The following is an 18,752-nucleotide window of genomic DNA, read 5'->3' as shown; positions in this document are numbered from 1 at the left end:
ATGAAATCACAGAATCATAGGATCATGGGAGGGCTTGGGTTGGAAGAAACCTTCAAGATCATTAAGTGCTAGATGCCAAAGGTCCCACTAACACAGTATTAAGCCAAAAGCTAGATGCTGGAATCAGATCTCCTGACCTTACCATCAGAAACTGAGATGTCATATTTTGCTCAGAGGTGCCTGCTTGTAGGAGGGACAGCTTCCGAGCTTTTTCTGCTCCAGGAACCAGCTCGAGCTTCAGAATTTAAACAGCAGTCAGAAATTAAACTGAGCTTTGTCACCTCCATCAAATAGAAGGAGTGGTTGGGTGGTACAGCTTTCCAAATCGCTTAGAAACTGTCACAACAATCAGATGCCTACCTTTTCTTTTTTAACTTGTTAATACATAAAGCTTAATAGCATCAGAATGCCCCAAGCACTTCAGACAACAGGACAGCTGTAAACCCTTCTTTAAGGATTCCTTTGTTTAACCACTGAGTAACTGTAATTCAGTGGTGCTGGTAGGAGAAGGGAAGTCCTAATCTTCCCAGATGGTGAACAGAGTTGATGTTCACATGCAGACTGGTGCTGCAGCAGAGCCAGAAACCACTCATTTGGGAAACACAGCACCAAGAAAATAATGGGAATAGCTTCATAAAATCAGGAGCTTCACTCAAATTTCATGTCAGATCTATAATTCTTCCTATTTTCAGGAAGAAATGATTTCCCTTTTTCTTGTAGTTTTATTTTCTTTTCCTTTCCAGCAAGCAGCTTTGTAGCTTACAAATTGTTTTCTAATCACCTCCTGGTGTGGACAAATCACACAGGTCTGACTCCATGTTTTACATAGTTAGCATATTATATTTGTTCCACTATGGAACTGTACAGTCATAGAATGGCCTGGGTTGAAAAGGATCCCAAAAATCATCCAGTTCCAACCCCCTGCTATGTGCAGGGACGCCATCCACCAGACCAGGCTGCCCAGAGCCACATCCAGCCTGGCCTTGAATGCCTGCAGGGATGGGGCATCCACAGCCTCCTTGGGCAACCTGTTCCAGTGCGTCACCACCCTCTGAGTGAAAAACATCTTCCTAAGATCCAACCTGATCCACAACCCCTACACACCCTCAGAGCCCCCTAGAGCCCCTAGTCCTCCTATTGCCCACCACAGCCCCATATGCCCACTAGAGTCCCCCTCAACTCTCTTTACAGGCCCTGCACAGCTCTATATAACAGTCTTATAGAACTACCTCTAGTAGAAGCAATCTCCACACAGAGATCCTTTCCCAGCACACTGCGCCAGGGGGGGGAGCAAAACGGGGGGGGGGCACATACACACACAGCGCCGGGGGGGCCCGTAACCGACCCCCACCCATCCTTTTAAAGGGGTGGGGGGTCCGTTTTAATGGGGGGGGGGGGCGAGATCACCTTCACCCCCCACCCCCCCATCCCCACCCCATCCTTTAAAAGGGGGGTGTCCATTTTGGTGTTGGGGGGCAGTGACAATCCGCCCCCCCACCCCATCGTTTAAAGGAGGGGGGGTCCGAGACCACCCCCCCCACCCCATCTTTTAAGGGGGGGGGTCAGGGGCTCATGGGGGGCAGCACATCGTGCACAACATTGTGGGGGGGGGGGCTTTAAAAGGGGGGGGTTACAAAAAGCAGAGCTCTCAACTATAGATGGGATTGGGGGGGGCTCAATCGATGGGGGGGGGCCCTTCATGCAGGGGGGGCACAGCGTAAGTCAGCGGCTTTGAGGGGGGGTGTTGGGGCTGTTTGGCCTTTGGGGGGGTTATTGTGTGCCCCACCCCCACCACCCCCACACACAATGGGGTGTTAATGTGGGGGGGGGGGGCTTAGATTAGTTGCGTTCCCTATAGCACTGCCCCCCCCGTCATTAACCCCCCCACTTTATCCTTACGGCTGAGCCCCCCCCCCGACAGCGCCCCATTCATCTTGATGGGGGGGGGGGTTTGTCACACGACCCCGGCGCGGCTTACGGCACATCGTCGACCCCACCCCACCCCCCATAACCCCACCCGGGGGGGGAGGGGGCGATGTGGTGAGTGGGGGGGGGGTTCCGGAGGTGGGGGTGAGCAAAGCGCAATATGGGGGGGGGGGGTCCTATAACTGGAGGGCAGCGGCTGCACAAAGAGCCCGCGGGGGTCGGAGAGCAGCACTTTGGCTGGGGGGGGTCCACGGGGTCCGGGGGTAATGCTGCCCCACCCCCTCCCCCACCCCCCACTGCCGACCCCCCCCCCGCGTTGCTCCCCCGCCCCAACGTCAGCTCCTGCGGCAGCTCCACGTCGCTCTCCTCCTCCTCTTCCTCGTCTGGGGGGTCAATATGTGGAGGGGGGGCTCCCATCGGGCAGCGGCAGCTCCGCCGGCTCCGATTGGCTGAGCCGCAGTGCGCGGGAGCGGCTGTTGTGTGCCGGTCGGTGGAGGGGCGGCTCTTCATGGAGCTGCCCCGCAGCCAACAACAGCCTGAATGAGATCCTGGAGTCCCAGACGCTGGAGGATGAGCTGGGAAAGAGCAGAGGCTCCCCACAGAAGGGCAAATCACGTCTGATAACGTGAGTGTGGAGCACAGCCAGCCCCTTCCTCACATGTGTGGGGCTTCCATGTTCCTCTGTGCCCATTGCAATGTGCCACCCCAATCCTGCTGCCCAGCCAGGAGTGGATGGGATGAGCAGGTTGGGATGCACAGAGCAGTGCTCAGACATTGCTGGGACATTTGTGCACTGCTGTTGAGCTTCCCTTTGTGCAGCAGGGGAGAGGATGGAGGTTTACAGGTGGATGGTTGTTATTTCTATGGCATTGCACAGGTGGTAGAACCATGTCCATTCCCAAACTTATTCCAGGGCATGCGGGAATTTGTGCAGTTGTAGTTCCTGAATTGTGCTATTTAAAACCCTCCTGTAAATGGGGATGTTTTGTAATGCCTGCTGGGGCTGCAGGCAGCATTGCCTTCCTCCTTAGGGGGCAGGTTTAATCACAAGCCTCCCTATTTCCTATCACAAACGTCCTACAAACCATGTCTGGGCATTGCTGTCTCGGCCTGGATCTCAGCTCCTGAGACTGTCAGATGTGAAGCAGCAGCAGCTGGGACAGGGCTGGCTCTGTGTGCCCTCTCTGGGTCTGTGGGCACAGAGTGGGGCAGAGGGATGACTGTGAGAGGGAGGAATTGCCCAGCCACAAGAAAGAGGAAATCAGCTGAAAAGGGGAGATTTGAGAAGCACTGAGGCTGTGGCTGCTTTGACAGTAAGAAGAAACCAAGCTGTCACTGTGCAGATGGGAACTCCAGTAGGAGAGCTGTGGTGGCTTTACAGATGGCAGACAGCAGCTGGAGTGTAGAGCCAAGGGTAGGGGGGGGATCTTCCTCTTAGCAATGCCATGCAAAGAATGATGCAGACTCCTGCAGGGTCGGCTTTGCTGTGTGACCCTGGGTGGAAGCAGCTGGAAGGTCTCAGCCCTTCTGCATTATCCCAGGAGCTGGGGCAGTGCTCGGTCTCATCCCACCTCTGCTAATAGCAAATGCAGAATCCCTTATCTGAGTGCCCTTTTCTCTCATGTAGAGTCACCAACCCTGGGAAGTTCACAAAAAGTTTGGGTGTTGTGTTGAGGGATGTGATTTAACTGGGAAGTATTGGTGATGGTTGGACTGGATGATCATAAGATCATCCAGATCATAAGATCTGAGATCATAAGATCATAGGATCATCCAGGTCTTTTCCAACCTTGAAAATTCTATGGAGTTGTAGCAGATTGTGGGGGTGTAGGTGTGGTATATATATGTACACAGATGGGAATATCCGTATGGAAAAGATAGATCCATGTGTGTTCTGGGCTGCACTGAAAAAGGGGTGGCCAGCAGGAGAGGGAGGTGATTGTCCACTCCTGCTCAGCTCTTGTGAGGCCATATTTGCAGCACTGTGTCCAGGCCTGGGAAGGATGTGGAGCTGTTGGGGGGGGTCCAGAGGAGGGCCACTGTGATGATCAGAGGGCTGGAGCAGCTCTCCTATGAGGAAAGGTGGAGGGATCTGGGCTTGTTTAGCCTGGAGAATGGAAGGCTGTGGGGAGACCTCATTGTGGCCTTTGAGTACTTGAAGGGAGCGTATAAACAGGAGGGGGAATGGCTGTTTATGAGGGTGGATAATGATAGGACAAGGGGGAATGGTTTAAAACTGAGACTGGGGAGGTATAGGTTGGATCTTAGGTAGATGTTTTTTGCTCAGAGGGTGGTGACACACTGGAACAGGTTGCCCAAGGAGGCTGTGGATGCCCCATTCAAGGCCTGCAGGCATTCAAGGCCAGGTTGGATGGGCTCTGTCCATGAGCATTGACTGCAGACACTTGGAACTGATCATCACCCTCTGCAGACAGATTTACAGCCCCTGCACAGCTCTATATAACAGTCTTATAGAACTACCTCTAGTAGAAGCAATCTCCACACAGAGATCTTTTCCCAGCGCCCCTTTGTGACATCATAATGCCCCTTTGTGACATCATAACACCCTTTGTGACATCATAATGCACCTTTCTGATGCCATAATGCCCCTTTCTGACGTCATAATGACCCATTGTGATGTCTTAATGCCCCTTTGTGACGTCATAATGCCCTTTGTGATGTCATAATGCCATTTGAGACGTCATAAGGCTCCTTTGTTTTCATAATGCCTCTTTGTGACGTGATAATGCCTCTTTGTGACGTCATAATGCCCTTTGTGACGTCTTAATTCCCCTTTGTGATGTCTTAATGCTCTTTTGTGATGTCACAATACCCCTTTGTGATGTCATAACACCCCTTTGTGACATCACAATGCCCCTTTCAGACGTCATAATGACCCTTTTTGACGTCATAATTCCCCTTTGTGATGTCATAATGCTTCTTTGTGGTGTCATAATGCTTCTTTGTGATGTCATAATGCTACTTTGTGACGTCATAACGCCCTTTGTGACGTCATAATGCCCTTTGAGACGTCATAATGCTCCTTTGTGATGTCATAATGCTCCTTTGTGATTCATAATGCCCTTTGTGATGTCATAATGCCCTTTCTGACGTCATAATGCCCCTTTGTGGTGTCATAATGCTTCTTTGTGAGGTATCTGTGGTGCCATTGATAATGAAGTGTGATGAACTGGAAGGCTTTCAGTAGAATTGCAGCCCTAACATAAACAATGACTTGAACTCTGGAATTCTGTGTAAAATCATTAGCTAGCTTGTGGTCCGGGTCTTCAAACCAAAGGCTGTGAGGTGCTGCTCTTGTTGACGCAGGCTGTGAAAGATGACTTGAGCTCTAAGAGTAATTTCCCTTCTGCTCTTTATATGAACGTCAAATCCACAATTAGAATATTAAGAAGATAATATAAAATTTTGTGCTGCTGGACTGAGGACTTCCATTAGCTGTTAGCCATAGTTTGGAACTTGCAAAGCAATCATATTGGAGCCTTGCTGGGCAACCTGCTCCAGTGTCTCACCACACCCACAGTAAAGCATTTCTTCCTAATATCCAATCCTAATCTACCTTCTTCCCATGTAAAGCCATTTCCCCTCATTCTGTTGCTACCTGCCCTTATGAAAAGTCCCTCCCCAGCCTTCCCTGTAGGCCCTCTTCAGATACTGGAAGGCCACTCTAAGGTCTCCTTGGAGTCTTCTCCAGGCTGAAGAGCCCCATCTCTCTCAGCCTGTGCACATAGTAGAGGTGCTTTCAGCCCTCTCTGATCACCTTCATGGCCCTCCTCTGGACCTGCCTGAACATCTCCAAGTCCTTCTTGTGTTGAGGGCTCCAGAACTGCGTGCAGTGCTCCAGATGGGGTTTCAATGAGAGGAGTGTGGAGGGGCAGCACCACCTCCCTCGACCTGCTGGTCATGCTTCTGTGCTTTAAGCTTATGCTTTAAGGTCCTATATGCTTTAAGGTTTAGATAGTGCAGTCGCCTCACCTCTTCAGGTTTATCTGTGAAGGTCCCTTCCAAGTGAACCGTGCTGATCCAGACAGTTCGGATTGCTCATTAAAGTGTTTTAGTAAGTTGGGCTGGTCCTACGAAGCAGTATGACTGCAGTAAGCAGTGTACATGGTGCGCTGTGAGTACTGCACACATTCCTCTTGGCAGCTTGTGGAACAGAAACTGTGCATTGTTTGGATTGTGTAAGTATTCCTGTTGGTCTCTTGTGATGCTTACCTTCTTAGAGCACCTTTCCTCGTTTGGCTCTACATATTTTGGTACCTTACTTGTTCTGTTTGGCTTAGCAGGGAAGGTCTTCTTCTGAAGCATCCTCAGTCTTGGTCTGGGCAGCATACTTAGAAATGACATGGACGTTACATGAGTGGGTGGTCAAAGGGGGGAAGAACTCACCTTTCTGATCTGTTTCCTTTTAGAACACAGTCCTGGAGAGGATTTGCTTTCCTTGTTTCCTGGAGACTTGGATTCTTAGATGGTTTTGACTGCAGCTATTTCTGATGTTAATTCCTTTTTCTGTACTTTAGTAGCCAAGTGCAAGTGGAGTGCTTTGGGAATTGTCTGAAGTTGCCAGGTTGCGTGTGATCACATATGTAACGTGGAGTTATGTGTGGTGCCAGTGATAATTAAGTGTGATGAACTTGAAGGCTTTCAGTACAATTTCAGCCCTAATGTAAACAGTGACTTGAACTCTGGAATTCTGTGTAAAATCATTAGCTAGCTTGTGGTCCGGGTCTTGAAACCAAAGGCTATGAGGTGCTGCTCTTGTTGACGCAGGCTGTGAAAGATGACTTGAGCTCTAAGAGTAATTTCCCTTCTGCTCTTTATATGAACGTCATATCAACAATTAGAATATTAAGAACATAATATAAAAGTTGTTGCTGCTGGCCTGTGGACTTCCATTAGCTGTTAGCCATAGTTTGGAACTTGCAAACCAATCTTATTTAGACTTTAGTGGTGAAATCTTCTGATGAAATCTTCCTTCTAATTCTGCAAAAGAATCTCGGTGGAACATTTCTGTCTGAAAAGGCTCTGGCATATGAAGATGTGCCAGACTGCAGCCATGTGCCAGATGCGTTTGGATCCATGGAATTTTCTGATGTAGCTTCAGTGTTTGAAGAATCTCCACTCGATCTAAATACTCAGAAAACAAAGCAGGTGTGTGAAGATGTACAGCTAGTTTCTTACAGAAAAAATACAGCTCTTAATCTAGAAATCTGCTTCTCATTGTATCTAGTGCTTACTCCATATTTAAGTATCTAGTGGACCTTGACCAAAGGAAGATAAAGATAGAGCAAAGAAGTATGTTAAGCATAAATTTTGTTGCCTTCTACCTGTAGGCCATGGTTGGTTTGACGTGATCCCTAACTCCAGTGTTTGGTTTGCACAGAAACAGCAAGCAAGGGAACAAGTAAAGGAGTCAGTGAGGATTTTAAAACACAATGGGAAGCGATAAGGCACAGTTAATAAGATTCTGGAGTTAGGCTGGAGGTAGGCAGAGGTTGAAAGGTACCGAAAGAAATTCAATCTTACTGTGTTGGACAACAAAATCCACTGTGATATTATACGTTGCCAGGAATGACAGGAGGGTGCCAACCATGGATACACAGCTACGGACTGATGGTAAACTTGAAACAGCTTGAAGTGAGTAAGGGATATCCAGGGTGCACTGGTGCTCAATATTCAAGAAGCCCATCAATCTACACTGGGCCAAAGGATACCAGTTTTAATATCTCATGCAGTGTTTACTGTATTGGAGGCAAAAGGGGGACATTGGCTTTCACCCCACAGAATCACAGAATCACAGAATTACCCGGGTTGGAAGGGACCTCAAGGATCATGTAGTTCCAACCCCCCTGCCTAGCAGGGCCACCAAACATACGCCTTTACTAGATCAGGTTGCCCAGGGCCCCGTCCAACCTGGTCTTGAACACCTCCAAGGACGGGGCATCCACAACCTCACTGGGCAGCCTGTTCCAGGACCTAACCACCCTTCTAGTAAAGAACTTTCCCCTAACATCCAACCTAAATCTTCCCTCCTTCAACTTAAAACCATTTCCCCTAGTCCTGCTATTATCAGCCCTTTCGAAGAGTTTACTCCCCTCCTGGGAGTAAGTTCCCTTCAGGTACTGAAAGGCTGCAATGAGGTCACCCCGCAACCTTCTCTTCTCCAGGCTGAACAAACCCAACTCCCTCAGCCTGTCCTCATAGGGGAGGTGCTCCAGCCCCCTGATCATCTTTGTGGCCCTCCTCTGGACCCTTTCCAAAATTTCCATATCTTTTTTGTACTGAGGGCTCCACACCTGGACACAGTACTCCAGATGGGGCCTCACAAGAGCAGAGTAGAGAGGGACGATCACCTCCCTATCCCTGCTGACCACCCCTCTCCTGATGGAGCCCAGGATCCCATTTGCTTTCCGGGCTGCCAGAGCGCACTGCTGGCTCATGTTAAGTTTCTCATCTATCAGGACCCCTAGGTCTTTTTCAGCCGAGCTGCTCTCAAGGACAACTCCTCCCAGCCTGTACAGGTGCCTGGGGTTCTTCCGGCCCAAGTGCAAAACCTTGCACTTTGCTGTGTTGAACCTCATTAGGTTCACCCGAGCCCAGCTTTCCAGCCTGTCAAGGTCCCTCTGAATGGCATCTGTTCACCCCAAAGATTCCCGAAATACCAGGCCATCCTGGTAGAGCAGGGTGATATAGAAATAACTGTAACTACTATTGCCAACCCAGTATCTTTCCTTAGCGGAACTCCCCTGGTGGAGAACCAGGATGACATCACTGCTTTGAAACAACTGATGCTGCACATTACATCCAGTCGGTCGGAGCTGAAGGACGAACCCTTAGAAGATGCAGAAGACGCCTGGTTTACCAGCAGCTGCAGTTTTGTGAGACAAGGAGGCTGTAAGGCAGGACATGCAGTAACTGCTACTGAGCAGGGAATGGAAGCACAACCATCAGCCGTGGGGACTACCCCTCAGAAGGCAGAAATAACTGCCTTGACGAGAGCCTTAATGATATGGACAGATGCTAACTATGTGTTTGGGGTGTCACACGCTCATAGTACCATCTGAAAAGAGCAAGGATTGCTCACACACAAGGAAAAGAGCATGATGTAAATGTACCTATGTTGTAGGGCACAGTTCTCTATCCAGGCCCAAGTCTGTGTGGGTGTCTCCTCTATCCACAAAGCTGCTCACACTGCAGGAGGCACAGGCTGAGAGGAGAGGCCAGAGCAGCTCTCCCACTGTGACACGGAGCAGCAGGATACAAGTAAAGGAAGGCCCCGCAGCGGTACTGGGAAGGTTCCACACAGTCATCAATTTTTCATCTGAAAGGTAAAGAGGAATTCCCTTTTCTGCCCCTATCATCATTGGTCGGGTGAGTAGCAATGATGCCCGGTGTGCTTCCATCAATGGAGCAGAATAGGCGGAAGGCTGGGGTGCAGGCTTTCCTCTGCTGAGGTGAGTGGGGGCTCAGGGTGTTGCTCAGTGGTAGATTTGTTCACACTGAGTTCTAACAGGAAACTTGCTCAACATCGAAGGCCTTGCAAAAGTCTGGCTGAGTGATGTCAGTTGCTTTTCCTTTCCCTACTGATGCTGTCACTCCACTGTAGAAGGCCACCAAAGCGACCAGGCTGCATGTCTCCGTTTCCGCTGTTTCTCCATTTCCTTCTTGTTGCTCCCTGTAACCAGCAGGTTCAGCCATGCTGCTTTCCTGCCTCCTCTGCTGTGTTTCGTGTGGTCGGGATGGAGCTCAGAGCTCCAGCTCTGAGAAAGGTTTTCTGAGAAAGTTACCATCTCTTTTCCATTCCTTTACCCCTAAAAACAGTTTTCCAGTGTCTCTCATGCAAGAATTCTTTGAACAGCCTGCAGCTGACTCTCCTGAAGCTCAGGGTCCTGACTTTGCTTTTTGCCAGGCACACATTCCTTGAGATGAGGAACTCTAGGAGGGCATGGTCACTACAGCCCTGACCACCTCCAGTCTTAACCCCTGCTGTGCACCATGTCCAGTAATGCTTCCCTTCTGCTTGGTGTGCTTAATGCTTGGCCCACAAAGTTATTGTCAGTGAACTCCAGCAGGCTCTCAGACAGTTTGCAGCAACTGGGATTGGTGCTGGGTGGTTGCTGGGAGGTGTCTCAGCAGAAAAGCTGGGCTGGGGTGGGCGTGCTGTGTCAGTCCTCATCGCAGCTGGCAGAGAGAGTTAGAGGAGGGTGATGGGTGCTGCCTGCTCTCAATGCTGCTGCACTGAATTTGGGGCACAGCAGCACACTGGTGAGTGAGCTGGGAGGGAGACGGACTGCTGCTGTGCATGGCTAGGCCAGAGCTGGAGGATTGTCAAACACGTGAGTCATGCTGGTGCAGCCATTGCAGCTGCAGCAGGAGTAGAAGACAAAGAGGTTTTGTAGAGGACAGAGGGTGGTGACTCATGGTTTGATGTCCAGGTGGAGGCCGATAACAAGTGGTGTCATCCAGGAGTCTGTCTTGGGACCAGTGCTTTTTTACATGGTTATCAGAGACACCAATGATGCAATGGAGTGCACCCTCTGCTGTTTGCTGAGTGGTGCGGCTGACGCAGTGGAAGGAAGGGATGCCATTCAGAGGGAGCTCAACCGAGAGGTTGGCCTAGGTGAATTTAATGAGGTTCAACACAGCAAAGTGCAAGGTTTTGCACTTGGGCTGGAGGAATCCCAGGCATTTCTACAGACTGGGAGGAGCAGTCCTTAAGAGAAGCCCCGCAGAGAAGGACCTGGGGGTCCTGGTGGATGAAAAACAGAACGTGAGCCATCAGCGTGCTCTTGCAGCTCAGAGAGCAAATGGTCCCCTGGGCTCCATCAGAAGAGGGGATGGCCAGCAGGGACAGGGAGGTGATTGATCTTCATGATCCTTGAGGTCCCTTCCAACCCGGGCCATTCTATGATTCTGTGATTACACTCGCTGTCAGAAATAACGGCAGCTGTACAGATGTTGGATATATTTTGGGACAGTTCTTGTAACCAGCTGATTTTAAGACCTTGCCCGAGTCAAGAGTCTAAATTGAGTGTCAGAAGAAAGCTGGTAAAGTGGCTATTGCTCATTCTTTTTCATTTGCTGATTCTTTCATTCGGGTTCCTTTTCCAAAGGAGATTCTGGTGATGGAAGCAATTGAAGAAAGAACCAAAGCAGCTCTTGCCAAGAGTGCTTGAAGTCCCTGTGGAGAGAAGCAAAGAACTTGGGCTTCCTCTGGGATGCTCCCCACCATGTCTCAGGAAGGAGACAACTGCTGTTCCACTTTCTGCTTTGTGTGCGGAAAGGTACGTCTGGGTTTTCTTCTACTTGTTTTTCTTTCTTTTTCTGGCTTTGAAGGAGAAGGGGTGGAGCAAGGGGAGACCCACTGGTCATTTGTTAACTCAAGAGCAGGATGGATTCTGCATTGACTGTGAAAAACCTGGGCTAGTAGCATGGGCATATTTCAGGCTGGACTCTTCTTTTGCTGCTTGGTTTCCTGTTGGCTAAAGGGAGACAGCTGTCTAAAGGTGTGTTTTCAAACCCACTCTCCAAAATCATGTTTCATTGTTGCAGGTGGTTCAGTGTGCTCTTGCAGGGTAGATGTGTTTGCTGTAGAATCTGAATGGTTTCTGTTCCTAGGGGAGGACTGGGAGGAGGTAGTGAGAAGAGAATTCAATGCCTGAGGTGTATCTTAGTGAGAAATGTTGGCATGAGGTGCTGAAAGTCTTGAGTTGTCAAAGGCCAGTGAGGCTCAGACTCCTTAACCTGCTGGAGCAGGGTGGAAGCAAGGAGTGGGCACTGCCGTCCCACAAGCTGCACTTGGTTCTGGTCTGCCAGGTCTGTGCTGGCCTGGATTTCTTCTGAGAAGTTTGTTGGAGCTGCTTGGAGTAGTGAAGGGTGGGGAGGAAGTGCTGCTCCAGAGCTATGAGACGTGCAGCTCCTTCTGAAGTGCTCCTGAGAAGGACGGAGCGCATTTGCTGCAGCTTTCTCTGCAGATGTGCTCCTCACCTTGAAATCCTCGTGGTTTGTCCTCAGCTCCTGACCACGGCCTGTTCTCTGTTTTGCAGGCTGATAACATGCAGAAGCCGCAGCTGGTGCGTGCTATGTCATCTTTAAACGTACCAGCATTTGCGGCAGCCCATGTTATTAAGAGCCACGTCACCCAGGGGCCAGATGAGCTCTCTCTGGAGGTAAGCAGTTCCAGGCGTTCCGTGTTGTCGTGCATAGAAGAGGGCAGTCCTTTCTGCTTTGTTTTCCTACCAGATTTGCTGAATCTGGGATTGATGTTTCAATCTCTTTCAGGTCGGAGATCTGGTGAGCATTGTTGATATGAGGACATATCAACAGGCTGAGCCCCTGGTGGAGAGGCAAGCGTGGCTTTGAGGTAGGCACACGTTTTTGACTAGAGAGCACAACTTCAGTAGAGTTGGGAATCTCAGCTTGGAGCTGCTCTGCCTGCAACGGATGGCTGCTGGATGCAGACAGTTGCCCTGTGTCACTGTCAGTGGACCTTCCCTTTGGCTCTGGGCTCGGGCTAATGCTCACCTGTCTTTTTGTTCTAATTACAGGTTGGGCTTTTCCCTGGTGAGTGCATGGAACTCATCAGCGGAAAAGTTCCCGATTCCCTCCTCAATTCATTGCCAAAGCCAGGTGCGAGTTAGTCAAATAGGGTCAGAACGTTACTTTCAGGGGGTTTGTTTATGCCCAAGTTCAGCAAGCTTAGAAAGAGAACTACAGTAATCTCCTTGGGCACCTCCAGGGATGGGGAAAATCCATTCTTGCGTGTCCTTGTTGGGAATGTTCTTCCCGTTGTTACATGCTCTGTCGAATGCATTGCGCTCAGCTTCGTCCAACCGAGCCAGGCCTGAAATGAACTGGTTTCTTTGTTTTGTTGCGCAGAGCCAAAGAAATGGGGCAAGCTCATCAACGGCCTTTGTTCCCTGGTGAAGGTCAGCCCTGGGAGAGCAAAGCAGCCTGAGCCTCCGACATTCTCCGGATCCATGTCCTTGCTTGACATCGTTGAGAGGTATTTAGCCTTCAGGACTTGAGGGCTGAGCTGTAGGAATGGAAGCATCCTCTGCTGTTTGAAACAGAGGGCGTTTCTAAGCTGTGTTTCAGCAGAAAGCAGGCAGTGCCCAGAACAGGCAACTTTTGGCCAGGGCTCGGTGCAGCTCTTCTATCACCCTGCACCACGTCTGACAGCATGCTCTGTTTTCTCTGCAGAATGAGTTCTCCCAGGAAGAGGGCAGAGTCAGCAGCTGGCAGTTGGTGTTCCTGCTTCTGCCTGGGCAAACCATCCCCTGTGGCCAAACACCAACTGCAGAGCAGTGCCAGGGAGCCCTCTGAAGCAGAAGTCTTGGTCCTGGCAGGTAAGGGTGCAAGTCCAGCTTACAAAACACTGCTTGTCAGCAACACAGCTAGAATTCATGCTTTCAGTGGGCTTGTACCTCCTTCTGGCGTTCAAGCCCGTGCCTGACATCTTCAGTTGATCCCTGTCTTTCCCAAATGAGTCTCTTGTCAACACAAGAGCTGGACCTGCACGTGGATCACTTTCAAGACAGTGACACTGTTGCTAGAAGCCTATTTGCTTCTGCCCACCACCACTACATAGCCAAATGTCAAGAATCTCCATGGTTCATCTTGCGAACGTTCAACACTAACTGCTGTACATCTGCTCCTTCCTAGGTGACCCGAGCCCTTGTATATCCCCAAGACGCAGGGCATGTTACGATGACGCATCTTCCATCAATGAAGAGTTGTTACTAAGCACAGAATGCTGCAGTTCAGATGAAAGCCTTCCGTATAACATCAGCTATCAAGAGAAGAAGGTCATCATCGTTGAAGCCTTCATTCATCCCATCCCTACTGAAGCTGCTGACCTGAGCCCACCAGACACCTCAGGCACCAGCCTGGACTCAATGTCTCTGCAGTGCAGCCCAGCCCAAGCACAGCCTGAGTGCCCCGACAGCAGCACCACCATGCAGGCTCAGGTCAGCATCACCGAGGAGAAGCTGAGCATCTCGCAGGGGGGCACAGAATCAGGACACGAGTCCCAGGCTCCGGGCAACAGCACGGTCTCTGAGCAGCTCTCATGATTACAAGAGAGGATGAGTCCCATCTTTCCTCCAGACCTCACACCCCCTCCTTTCTCCTATTGAATAAAGGCACGCTCGTGCTCAATCAATGCCTTGACTGAATTCCGAGTTTTCATTCGCAGAGATTGGGATGAGTGCAAGAAACTGCAAGGCAGCTCAGCTTACAACACTCTGGCTGTGGGGTTTGTGCGGCCGAGCTCTGGGTGTGTTCCCATTTTGCCTGACTTTGGGATGCCTGCAGCGAGAGCTCTGCTGCCGTTGTGTATGGCAGCAAATAGTCTCTAGCATCCTGGATGCTGCTCATGAAAACCCCAAGCTTCCTGGCTGTGGCTGTGATGCTTTTCAGGGCCTTTTGATGCTCTTTGATGCCGTGGCTGCTCCCTAACACCTCTGTCCTCCCGCCGTGTCCATTCCTGGCTCCCACCTGTGAGCTGTCCCTGCAGATCATCTCTAGCCCTGCCATCATCGCGCTGCAGCAGGAGGAGCTCGCCCTGACCAACATCAGGCAGTGCTGCCTGCCTCTCTCACTCTCTAGACCAAGTGTAACTACGCTGTCATGGAGACAAATGCTTTCTGTCACATCCTCCATCCCTGCAGACATTTACCGGTAGGTGGCTCTTGCAGAAGAAGATTCAAGCAGCAGAACCTTTTGCTCAGCTACAGCACACAAATGCTACAAAAGCAGGAATAACCCGCAAGCTCTGGGTCTGTTTGTCTTGCACAGGCATGCACTAACTGCGTTTGATGGTACCCCCCATCCTTGATTTCCTTCCCTGCTTCTTGTCTGATGACGCTGCTGAGCCAGGAACAAGCTGCCCAGTGTGGCAGAGCATGGTGAAGGGCTGTGCTGGGACCTCCTCCCCTTCATCTGCTGCAGATCAGTGCCACACACGTGCCATCGAGATGCTCTGGCACGGGATGTGCCTCCAACCCAAAGCTCCTTCCCACCTCCCAAGGAAAAGCAAAGCAACCCAAGCATCTCCAGCAAAGCTGCCCAGCAGACAGCAGGGAATGCAAACAGCTTCTGGCTGCTCCCCTGCACTCCTGTCCTAAGTAATAGACCCCATGAGGACTGGCTGGGAAATCAGTGCGTGACCCATGTGAGTGTGCACAGGATTGTGCAAAGCAGTGGGGTTCCATGAGTTTGTGTGTGTGTGTATCTCGGCTGTTATGAAAGCATGGGAAGACTGCCTTACTGAGTCCCAGATAATTACTTATCCTCAAATGATTTTTCCTGGCCAAATTTAAAGCCTCTTACAGGTAATCGAGACCAACAGGCTGTTGTTGCACAATCAACAGGCACAAACTAGATGAATAGCTGAGGAAAATAAAGCATCATGCCAAGGGTACTAGATAAGTGAGCAGCTTGAGATCTGCACATTTATGTGATACTCATGGTCTTAGACAATATTTGCTTAGTGAGGTCACATAGAATGAAAGTAAAATAGAAGAAGTGCAATTGGTCTCAGTTCACACAGCTGGCTGGTTTGTCTCAGGCTAATCCTGAACTGCCTCAAGCGACTGCTTTGGTGCTCTACAGAACAGCAACTTCAGAGATCTCTTTCTATTACTAAGTTTTTGAAAGAGCAATTTGCTCTGTTAATTATCCATCATTTCTGTGCAGTCTGTTTTGTCAGACTTGTCTTTAGCTTCCAAGTTGTATGTGAAGAATTGTTTCCGTTGTAATGCACAATGTACTAAAAATTGAGAGATGAAAATGTGAAGAGTTTTTCCAGCTTTGATTTCATGTCTGGAATTTTGGAACCCACCTCTTGCAGTTGTTAATCTGTCCAAACTGGTCTGGTTTGGAATGCCCTCATCCTTCTTGAATCGCTGTTAAAAGCGGAGCAATTCCTACAAGTGCCATGGCCCCACTGTTGTTCTAATTCTTGTTTCTTTGTTTTCCACACGCTGCTTTTCAAGCCTCCTTTTTTTTTACAGTCAAAGTGAGAACTGCACTGTGAGGTGTCTGAACCTTGTTGTGCCTGTACATAAATAGAACAGCAGCAAAGCCAGACAGGTGACTGTGCTGACAGCTCTCGTAGCCAGTAACACGTAACTGTGCTAAATCCCTTGTGACGGCTTTGATTTCATTTTTGCCAGTGAAATCCTTGTAAAAGGAACTGCAGCAGTGTGATGAGCTAAGGTGAAGATGCTGGTTTTAGTAGTGCTCTAAGCTGAGTGAAAGGGCAATTGAATGAGGGTTATATGCTTTCTCTGGGACGATAAGGCTCTTTTTCCTGAGGGAAAGAGCCAGCTTTTCATGGGCTATATGTGGGCTTTGGCAAGGGCAGACAATCCAGTCTGTCAGGAAGCCATTTGAGGTGCTTCAGGTTTGTAAGCTTGTCTTTTTGTTTTTCAGGTGGATATTTGGAGCATGGGTGTACTGCTGTATGCTCTGCTGTGTGGGTTTTCCCTTTGGATGATGACAATATGATGGCACTCTACAGGAGGATACCAGTGGGTATCAGTGGTGCTAGAATACACTGAGAAGGGAAATAGCTGAGCTTGACAAGAGGCCTTGCTTTTCGGATGGCAGAACATGCTGAGCTGTGAGTAGAAAGGCCTGTCTGCTGAATATTGTCCCTGTTTTTGCTGCTTTGTCTACCAGTATTTAGTGGAATTGGTTCTACGCTTGGTTGGCCTATGTGGCACTGTAGCCTAATTCTGTACCATGATAGCATACAGAATTTAAGGAGAAGTATTTTCTTGCCAATGGTCTGGATTTTTTGTATCTGGTTCTTCAACTGGCTGCTCCCTATACTATCTGTAGTAAAAATACAGACACATCATTTGATTTCCCTGAAATGAATGTTCCTAAATGCCAGCTCTTCTCATGTCTACAAAGATCAAAGTTCTGCATTTGCTATTAGAATTTCCTCTTCCAGAATCAGGAGGTAATGTAGGACCCCACAGATTGCCTTCAGAATCCAGCAGTTAGTTCTGTTTCCTTTCGGAGTGCATAACAACCTGAGCAAATGAATTGAATGACGTGGCTTATTAGTCTGGTACAAACTCTGCTGTACACTGAAACTTGGTCCATTTGTAAGCAGGACTTTTTCCATCTCTGCAGGACAGCAGAAAACCCTTTGTGCTAATCATGATGCCAAGAAGCAGAATCCGGCAGATGATCCAACTGCTTCAGGTGTTCATTTCCTTAAAACTGTGAATAGTTTTGGACTGAGAGTTTGTAAGCAGAACGGAGCTCTTAAAGCTGTCAGAGACTATTTCTGCACTGTTCAATTCTATCTGCACAACATACACAGGATCTCAGAACTGCGTTGCTTGAATTGGTGGAACTTGTTGAAGTGAACTGGGATGAGCAAGTTTTAGAACTTAGTCAGAATGCAGTAAAAAATGGATAATCTCATGAGTATTAAGGTACAGGCTTGCTATTTCTGCACTGAATTTGTTTTTATTTTACATGGCTGTGATCTGAAAGTTGCTTGAAACGCAGGCACCTAGGCACTGTTGTGTAACTGAATTTCACACGATAGGTCCTGAAATATCCTGGAATCAAAAACTCTGACTTGTTTTAAGTCTGCTGCTTGAGTCTAATCAGGGTCATAGTGTCTGTGTGCAGTGTTTCTTTCCCTGTAATGCTCCACATCATTTCATTTTGGGAATATTGAAGGAAATGGACTATGTGCCATAACTGTTGTTAGAACAAAGTATGTCTGGTGTGATCTTATGCATAGGTTCTGTAACTGCTCTTCACAGCTCAGGTGTTTGACCTTCCTTTTGGTGAAGTGATGAAATACTGCTGGTTTCTATTTGTGCTTCTAGGCACCTTGAAGCTCTTAGGAATAGAACAATTGTCTCCAGTTCTTTTCAGTGATATCAGTAACAGCTCGAGTGTTGCTGCCCACTAGGTAGACCCAAAGAAGAAGATTACAGTGAAACAACACACGAGCTGGACCTGAATGAGGATCACTTTCAAGACAGTGGCTATGCTGCTTCAAGCCTACTTGCTTCTTCCTGCCGCCACTCTATTACCAAGTATCAACAACCTTTCATGATTCAACTTGCAAATGTTTGAAACTAACCCTTGTGTTTCTATGCCTTCCTAGGTGATTCGAGCCCTTGTCAACCCCAAAGATCCAAACCAAGCAGTGTCTTTCCATCAATGGAGAGTTCTTATTAAGCATGAATCGCTGCAATTCGGATGACAGCCTTCCACATGGTAACAGTGATGGACACAAGGGGCTCATCCACGTTCATGCTCTCATATCTCCTGGCTCTGCTGAAGCTCCTGACCTGAGCTTGCCAGACACAGCAGTCACCTGCCTGGATTGTGACCCAGCGCCTTTGCAGTGCTGCCCATCCCAAGCACAGCCCGAGTGTCCCAGCAGCAGCACCACCATGCAGGAGCAGGTCAGCATCAGTGAGGTGAAGCTGAGCATCTTAGATGGGGACTTAGAGTCAGGCTGCCAGTCCCAGGCACCAGGCAGCAGCACCAGCTCTGAGCCACTCTCATCTTGACAAGAGGAGTCCCATCTTCACCCTTGACCTCTCAAGCCCTCCTGTCTTTTATTGAATAAAGTCACTCTCATGCTCAGTCATCGCCTCGACTGCATTCTGAGTCTTCAATCACAGGGATTGGGATGAATGCAACAAACAGCAAGGCAGCTCAGCTTGCAATGCTATGGCTGTGGGGTTCGTGCAGGCAGAGCTCTGGGTTCCCATTTTGCCTAGCTTTGGGATGTCTGCAGCAAGATCTCTACCATTTTGTAT

Source organism: Coturnix japonica, unplaced genomic scaffold (assembly GCF_054131305.1).
Source record: "Coturnix japonica strain WE unplaced genomic scaffold, WE-NBRP24 Scf047, whole genome shotgun sequence".
In the NCBI taxonomy this organism is placed as follows: domain Eukaryota; kingdom Metazoa; phylum Chordata; class Aves; order Galliformes; family Phasianidae; genus Coturnix; species Coturnix japonica.
This window is presented reverse-complemented; position numbering follows the sequence as displayed.